Source organism: Sphaerodactylus townsendi, linkage group LG02 (genome assembly GCF_021028975.2).
Source record: "Sphaerodactylus townsendi isolate TG3544 linkage group LG02, MPM_Stown_v2.3, whole genome shotgun sequence".
Lineage (NCBI taxonomy): Eukaryota > Metazoa > Chordata > Lepidosauria > Squamata > Sphaerodactylidae > Sphaerodactylus > Sphaerodactylus townsendi.
Window position 1 is genome coordinate 30,017,406 of NC_059426.1, and position 9,098 is coordinate 30,026,503.

Genomic DNA, 9,098 nt, shown 5'->3' on the forward strand with positions numbered 1-9,098 from the left:
CCCCTTGGGACTTCAGCTTACCCCTTGTTCTAAATTTGAGCCTGCTGAAGGGTTTTTTTTATCCCATTGTCAGAATAATTTACTCCACAGGCTGCACTTTGCTCTGTTACCTGCTTTCACAGAATGTGGGTAGAAGATGCTGATTGATGTGAAGTAGACTATAGAGGCCTAGTTTACACTTTAAGGCTATCATTCAACCGACCATACACAACAGAAGCATTCAGCAGAGCCTTTTTATGAAGGGATTAGAACTGTAGCAAAATGGAACAATCCCGAAGGGTGCTTGTATAGCCCAGGCTGGTCAGATCTTGGAAGCTAAGCAGGGTTGGCCTTGGTCAATATTTGGATGCGAGACAACCAAGGAAGTCCATGGTTGCAACACAGAGACAAATAGTGGCAAATCACCTCAGAACTTCTCTTGCCTTGAAAACCCTATTGGGTTGCCATAAGTTGGCTATGATTTGACGGCGAAAAGGAAATAAAGGGGCGGGGGTTGTATTGTGTAACAATAGTTATGCTAGGTATTAGCCTACTTTTGTAGTTCTACTTACTACACTTTTTCTAGCACACTTTGCCTTGGTAATTTGTTGTTCACATTGCCTTTTAATTCTGTACTATAGCATTGTTTATTGAATGTCTTGACCTGTATGGCTGTATGGCATGAGTACATTGCTTTTATTCTATTACCCACCTTGAGTCTCAGAAAGAAAGGAGGCTATGGCATAAATCAAATCAAAATAAAAGGTGGAGGGTAGTTGAAACTTGATTCTACATCTTAGATTCAAGTATTGCAGAAATGTCCTGACTTTGTTGTGACGGTGCTCACCAATACTGAGAACCAGCACCTTGAGGGCTGATCCTTGTGTGCTAGCCAGCCCCACTCAGCCCGTCAAAGAAACAGTGGGCATCAGGAACAGCCTAGAACAGGGGTAGGGAACCTGCGGCTCTCCAGATGTTCAGGAACTACAATTCCCATCAGCCCCTACCAGCATGGCCAATTGGCTATGCTGACAGAGGCTGATGGGAATTGTAGTTCCTGAACATCTGGAGAGCCGCAGGTTCCCTACCCCTGGCCTAGAACAAGAGTGTCCAACTCTGGTCCTCCAGATGTTCATGGTCTATGATTCCCATCAGCATGCTGGCAGGGGCTGATGGGAATCATAGTTCATGATCATCTGGAGGGCCAGAGTTGGATACCCCTGCTCTAGAAGGAGAGATAATTGATGGAAATCAACAAACCCCTACATGTTAGTACCAATCTAGGTTGGGAAATTTGTGGGTATTTGGGAGTGGTATATGAGAAGGGCACAATTTGGGGAGGGGGACAAACTAAGTAGGATATAATTTTCTCCTGACTGATCTGACAATCTGGAGATCAGTTGTAATCAGTTGCCTATTCCCTCCCTCCTTTTGGCCTTAGTTCGGGCACCTGTTTTAAACAACTTTTGTTTTAAAAACTTTTGTTGTTTTAATTTATGCTGCATAGGTTTTTAAGGGGTTTAAGTTTTTAAGTTGTTTGTTAGAACAGCCGTATTGTGAGCCGCCTCGAGCCCTTCGGGGATGAGGCAGCCTATAAAATTAATTAATTATATTAATAAATAATTCCAAGAGTGTTGCACCTGGTGGAATGACATCACCTGCCTTTCTGCCCTCATAAGTGCCACCTGTTGGGAGAAACAACACCTCGTGTGTGTTTTCCCTTGCACAACGAGCAGAGTGCACAGAGGCTAAAAACACAGTGGAGCTTATCTGGACACGCAAGTGTGGGTGAGCTTGGGGGAGAGAGCTTTGGAGATAAAAGAAAGTTGTAGTCGTTTGTAGTTTCTAATCTATTAAAAAGAGTATTTATTAATGAACTCCATTCTGGATAGAAAGGTGGAGAGATAGGTTCACTAACTATTCTATTCTAGCTGGATGGAGACTGATGCGCAGGGCACACATCCTCTCCCTAGGCATGGTGAAAGTAAGATGGAGAGGGTCGAGGAGAAGGCGGAAGGAAGGGAGGAAGTCCCTAAGAGTATCAGTCTAATATCAAAGGGATAGAACCAGTACGATAGAGTAAAGGTGACAAATTCCTAGGTCCCTTTCTAGTCACTGGCTATCTAGTAAAACCCCCTCTGTAGGTTGAGGCAGGAAACAGCGTCAAGTCCCTTTCCTCCAACACCACCAAGGTGGCTAACAGATTAAAAAGTACAAATGTATGTTCTTTATTATGAGAGGAGCCCGAGACAGCATGGTGCTTGCCATTTGAGCACAATTAGTGGCAACAAGTGCAACAGGCTAAAAGAATTAAATTTTTATGTTTAATATTTTTTGCTCTTCACGTATGATCTGGAGGGAAAGCACCATGATATAGACCAGGGGTAGGGAACCTGCGGCTCTCCAGATTGGCCATGCTGAAAGGGGCTGAAATTGGCCATGCTGAAAGGGGCTGATGGGAATTGTAGTTCCTGAACATCTGGAGAGCCGCAGGTTCCCTACCCCTGATATAGACAGATCTTAGTAGGTCTCATAAGCTAAGCAGGGTTGGCACTTGGAGACCTCCACGGAAGGCTCTGCAGGCAACAGCAAACGACCTCTGCTTTTCACGTGCCCTGAAAGCCCCTTGCTGGGGTTGCTGTAGGTCTGCTTCAACTTGCCAGCAATTTACGCACAAATGTGTACGATAGTCCCCAGCCTCTCCCATGAAGTGTAGAATTTCCCAGTGCCCACTAGGTGGTGCCACAAGTTGTAATATTCCAGTAACAGGAAAAAAACCCTGATCCCCTCTCCTGCACTCACCATGTAGCACCCAAAATAAGCAATGTGTTAAATAGGATGGGAATGAGTGTGTGTGTGTGTGTGTGTGTGTGTGTGTGTGTGTGTGTGTGTGTGTGTTTGGTGGTTCAGTGATGCTATTAAGCAGCAGAACTTGCCCAAATGAAAACACTGCGACGCAGCTGATTGGGAGGGAAGGTGGCATGGTATAACCTGATCTCATCAGATCTTGGAAGCTAAGCAGGGTCGAAACTTGGATGGGAGACCCCCAAGGAAGGCTCTGCAGAGAAAGACAGAGGCACATCACCTCTCCTTCTCATTTGCCTTGAAAGTCCCTTGCTGGGGTTGCCATTAGCCATTTGTGAGTTGATGGCACATGTAATAGAGCCAATAATAGGTGAGAATGAGTAAACTGGGGTGTTGTGTGGTTTCTGTGTTCTAGTAGAACACAGCCATACAGTCCGGAAACCACACAATGCCCCAGTGATTCCAGCCGAAAGCCTTCGACAATACATTGAGTAAACTGTTTGCATTTACTTTAATGATACTGCTCATACAGCCAATTCAGCTCTGAGCAATGTCACACAAAGATTAACACTAAAAGAAGATTGTATATATTGTTTATGCAGGCTTAGATACAATCTGTATAAACAATCCATAATTAATAATTTTTTAATCTTAATCAACTTGTAAAAAACTGTAATATTAAAATTCACCCCTTCTAAAAGATACCTCAAACCGTCCAATTCACACCTAGAGTCCCAAATAAAAGTTTTTATCCGTGTATCTCTTGCCATATCAAGCAGACCACAACTAGAGAATGCTGAAAGGTGTCTATTTGACCAGAACCACACTGATACAATTGCTCAAGATATGGCACCTTTTAAAAATGACCCAATCGCTCCCCTATTGGTCTGATGGAGCTGGGGGGGGATGGGGTGCAGTTGTGAGGAGGGGCACAGCCACGCGTCTCCCAGGAAGTGGCACCTGGAGCTGTAGTCCCCTTCTGCCCCCATCACTACTCCAGTGCCAGCTATGCAGTTGGGGTATCAGGGATAAACTTTTTGCATTGAAAAAAACAGACTGCCTCTAGGTCCTTGAGTACAACCATAGTAGTAATCAAAGCAGCTGTACTGGGGGGTGGGGTGGGGAATAACCCTGTAATCAATTACCATTAATAACTAAGCATAGTAGGTGACCTTAAGCTATTGTACAAGCCAAAGGCATCTTTCCTTTTCTTTTGTGCCAGCCATGAAAAGCAACCCAATATTGAATATTATTCCAAAAAAAACACACACCCTCCACCAAGCACATTTAGCAATTAATTAGAAAAGTTTAGAATAAATTAGTTGCGTGATTAATTTATGCAAAGTTTGGCATAAATTAGTTATATAATTAATTTATTCTCAAGGTTTCCTAATTAATTACTAAGCATACTTTTTACATATTTTATAAATGAAAGTAAATACTATGTTGGTCATCATTGATAGTGCAAAAAATAAGTTCGTGTTAATGGTTTTTAGAAAAAGGCTAAGGGATCGTTCAGGAGGGGACAGGCCTGACAAAATGCTTCTGTTTGGCAGCTGTAATTTATGTGTTTACAGAGGTGCTCATGCATAAAGCTCAAGCTATGTAAAGGTCTCCTGTCGAATAAGATGGCTCAGACTGTAGGCACTTCTGACATGGAAGAGTACCAAGTGACCAGTGGGCTCTTGCCATTACTGTGCCGAAGCTACCCCTTAATGATCCAGTGGTGGCGAACCTTTGGCACTCCAGATGTTATGGACTACAATTCCCATCAGCCCCTGCCAGCATGGCCAATTGGCAGGGGCTGGTGGGAATTGTAGTCCATAACATCTGGAGTGCCAAAGGTTCGCCACCATGGCTTAATCTATGGCAGTTGCAGACGAATCTGTGTTCATTTACTGGGAAGTGTAATCACGTTGTGCTCGATGAGGTATATCTTGGCTCGCCTGTTTACACACCAGTGTTCCAATATTGCCCTGCCTACAGCACATGGAAGACTAATAAACTAAAGTTATGATGCTTAACAGCCAGTTTGCTCTTCCATCTCCCTTCAACCAGGTGGCCTCCCACCCATTTTCATCGGCACTATAGGGAAAAGGGGGGGGCGGGGGTGAGGGAGGCTTCAATATTCAGAAACTAATTCTGCTGTAAGACGGAGATTTCAATTGTCTGTTTATATAAATACCACAGCGTGTTAAACCTGTTAAATTATTCTAATTAGTGGCTTTTATGCATTCAGCTCTTTTGCCACTTTGCGTGAGGCATTTTAAATCCATTATTTGTTTGCAGAGCAGCCAAGCTTGACAACAGATCCCAGGGAAACTGTGCATTAGCGACAGCAGGCGGTGGCAGGTAGAGGTTTACCACTCACGAGACCTCCTAAGCTATTTGTTAAGGCATTTGATTTCATGCCATTCCACTGGCGGCTAAATAAGCTGTTTCTAAATCCTTTCAGAAATATTCTCAGTACCCATCAAACAGGGACAGCTGGTTTTTTTTTATCATCTACAAATGCAGTGGTGTTACTCTTCATTAGGAAAGCAAATGGCAGCACATAATGTATTACCCTCACTCCCTTGAGGTAAAATAGAGCACAGTTAAGGGGGGAAGGAGTAGGAAATGCAATTTTCCAGTATTTTACTCTTTTCTTTTTTCCTTCATGGTCACATAAAGCTTCCCCATTGGTTCATCAAGCTCAGTCTTGACTACTATGATTTGTTGTTTGCATCCCCACGTGTCCTAAAGACTGGCACCCGGAGTCAGTTGATCCCCCCCCCCCTTGTCCCTCTGGCAGATACGTCCCTGCCGCTCAGGGGTCCAGTAAGGTCTCTAGCTAAAATAAACATTTAAAAGGATGACACATGAAGACAAAATAAGGCATTAAAATGTGTGTGTTTGCTGCCAAGTCCCAGCTAACTTATGGCGACCCTATAGGGTTTTCCAGGTAATAGGCATTCAGAAGTGGTTTTTCATTGCCTGCTTCTGCATGGGCCGAGAGAGTTCTGAGAAAACTGTTATTGGTCCAAGGTCACCGGGGATTCATGTGGAGGATTGGGGAATCAAATCTGGCTCTCCAGATTAGAGTGCGTCACTCTTAACCACTACAGACTACACCATGTTGTTGTGAAATTTACCCAATGCCAAAAATTAACAAGGGTCTCAATTTGAGCCTCCCTTTGTCCTTGAGGGCCAGCCCAAATGTCCCTTCTGTTTCCCCTCCCCAGTTGGCCTTGACTGGAGAATGTTGCAGGGAAAAGAAGGAAAGGACACGCCTGCGTTGAAATTCTGAATACATGGAAAGAATGTCAGCAAGTGCAGTTTGTCAGGCAAGCAGAGAATGAGAAATTAATTACACCTATCAAAATTCTCTCTCCTGCACAGCTATTAAAAGAAAAGCAGGCCTACTCCTCAAAGCATACATCTCTTTCAGGAAATGCAAAGATTAGCATCTCAGCCACCTTATGAGAAAGGTCAGCCTAGGGATGCCAGCCTCCAAGTGGGATCTGGGGATCCCCTGAAGTTACAGTAGATCTCCAGACTACAGAGATCAGTCCCCCAGGGAGAAAATGGATGATTTGGAAGCTGGGCTCTATGCCATTGTAGCCCACTGAGGTCCCTGTCCTCCCAGGCTTCATCCCCAAATCTCCAGGAAATTCCCCATGTGAAACTGCTGTCCTGGTCTCCCCCCCCCCCCCCCACATCACCTGTTGGTGGCCGGAAGAGACCTGGCAACCCTGGAAAATGGCAAGGCAGCTTCATAGAAAAACAGAATTGGATCTGAGGTTCTGATTCCATCACTCTGACACAAAGAGGTTTCTAAAGATAATGGTGGAGGTTTCTAAAGATAAATGGTGGAGTCTCCTTCTTTGGAGGTTTTTAAATAGAGGCTGGATGGCCATCTGCCAGGAGTGCTTTCATTATGTGTCCCTGCATTGCAGGGGGTTGGACTTGATGGCCCTTGGGGTCTCTATGATATATATATTTTACTGCATAATTGGGAAACACATGGAAATTTTAGGTGTGGACCCTGGGGAGGGTGGGGTTTGGAGTGGGGCCTCAATGGGGTATAATGCCATGAAGATCACCTTCTAAAACAGTCATGCTCTCCAGGTGAAAATGGAAATAAGTTGTAATTCCAGGAGATCTCCAGCCACCACCTGGAGGCTGGCAACCCTAGGAAGGGTATACATTTTGTCACGGATTTAGATAAAATTAACTGCCTTGGAAGAGGGAAAGTTTTGTGCTGCTCTTGCTCTGCATTTTAAAGCAGCCCACCACCAAGTGGAGGCATTTCTTCTTTAACAAACCACACAGGACATCCCAGATAGAGTCCTCTTGCTTGTCACAGTCAGTTCAACCCTTGGTGTTTTAAGTGGGAAAAGTAAATTAATAGTAATTTTGCCTGTGACATATTTTTAGCTTCTGCACATGGATTTTCGCCCACATTTTATTTTATGCAACCAGTCCTTCATCAGGTTAATGTGAGAAGCTGGGGGTGGGGGGGGGGGGGGGAGACTGGGGGGAAAAGGATGTTGAATAGCATCTTCTATGCTGAACTCCGTGGCTTCGTGTTGATGTGTTTGGGGCTGTGTAGGGATGGGTGGAGGAAGGGGAAAGCAAGGATGGGGTATGAGTCTGAAATTGTGTGCATCGAGGAATGCTGCTGTAAATTTCGTTGTGCGTGCACAATGACAATAAAATGCTTATGCTTATGCTTCTACTTTGGAGAACTGGCTCCCATTCTGTAGGTAATATAAAACAGGAAGCTGATACTGGTCACCCCATGATCTACAGTCTCCAAGCACAGGTTTGAGTAAAAATAATAGAAAGAAACCGGGAAAAGCTTCATCAAAGGGACCACGCCAGCTGTGATGATAGCAAGGCTGAAAAGGACACAGCTTGCAGACAATCTCTGGAGACAGCAAGAGCTTTTATTTCTGCTTAGTTAAGACTACCAGCCCTCCTAAATTTACATAGACACTCTGACTGTGAAATTGTAAACCAGTGAAAGAGTAAACAAAGTACTAAAACACCCAGCAGTGAAGCTAGCTGGACATCAGCTATGAGGAAACTCCCAAATGCTAGTAAAAGCAATATCTGGTCTCTCTGCATGAAATATGTCAGCGCTGTGCTTCACCTACATTATGCAACGCTTAATGAAATTGTTGCAGAGCACCTTCTGAACTGGTCCTTCCATTATTAAAGTTGTGGGTAACAAAACATTCTGTTGCAATAGTTTTAGACAGTGGCTGTGCCGGTCTGCAGAAGTTCCAGGGTTGAGTCTAGCAGCACCTTAGAGACTAACATAAAGCTTTTGAGAATCAACGTCCCCTTTGGCTGGAGCTTCAACTGTTGAACTCTTACACCCTATTTTAGCTGGAAGATACGTATGTTATAGAAGCAGTTTGCAACTCTCTCTCTTTTTCCTGCTTGTAGAAAACTGTGGTGGCAGTGGCGCAGTGGTTAAGAGCAGGTGTACTCTAATCTGGAGGAACCGAGTTTGATTCCCTGCTCTGCCGCCTGAGCTGCGAAGGCTTATCTGGGGAATTCAGATTAGCCTGGGCACTCCAACACATGATCTTGGGCTAGTCACAGTTCTTCTGAGCTCTCTCAGCCCCTCCTACCTCACAGCGTGTTTGTTGTGAGCGGGGAAGAGAAAGGAGTTTATAATTCCCTTTGAGTCTCCTTGCAGAGAAAGGGGGGATATAAATTCAACTGTTCTTCTTCGACAGAAATACTTTTAAATTTAAATTCCACATGATACCTTTACATTCCAATTTATAAATAACATAAAATGCATCAAAGCACTAAAATAAATTTAGACTGGATAAGAAAGTTTTGCATCTATTTTCATTTCTCCCCAGAAGAAATCCCCCCTCAACCCTCCTTGGCTTCAAATTTTCTAGAAATTTTCTCTCCCTGTGGGCTCCCAAAGAGTTTAATTTTGGCTTGGTTTCACCCTTTTCAGTTTTGCTTGGATCAGGGACTTCATACTCAATCAAACAAAACCAAGTCAGAATAACTGAAAGACCAGATTTCAAGGAATTTTATTTAAGATACTAGCCCAATTTTGAGCAGCAGCACTTAAAGCATGTAAAAAAATGGTGTGAGCTATAAAATAGTCTTAATGGGTACAGTCTTTTATCTGCTAATTTTACTGTTCCCTTATTTCTTTTTAATATTTACACTTTTATTTCATCCCCTTTATGTTCATATACCTTTTTGTGTTCTCAATTTTCTTCTATCAGTAGATTCTTTTAGATATACTTTATCCTTTTAATTGTGTCTTATTTACCTTATGCCTGTCTATGACC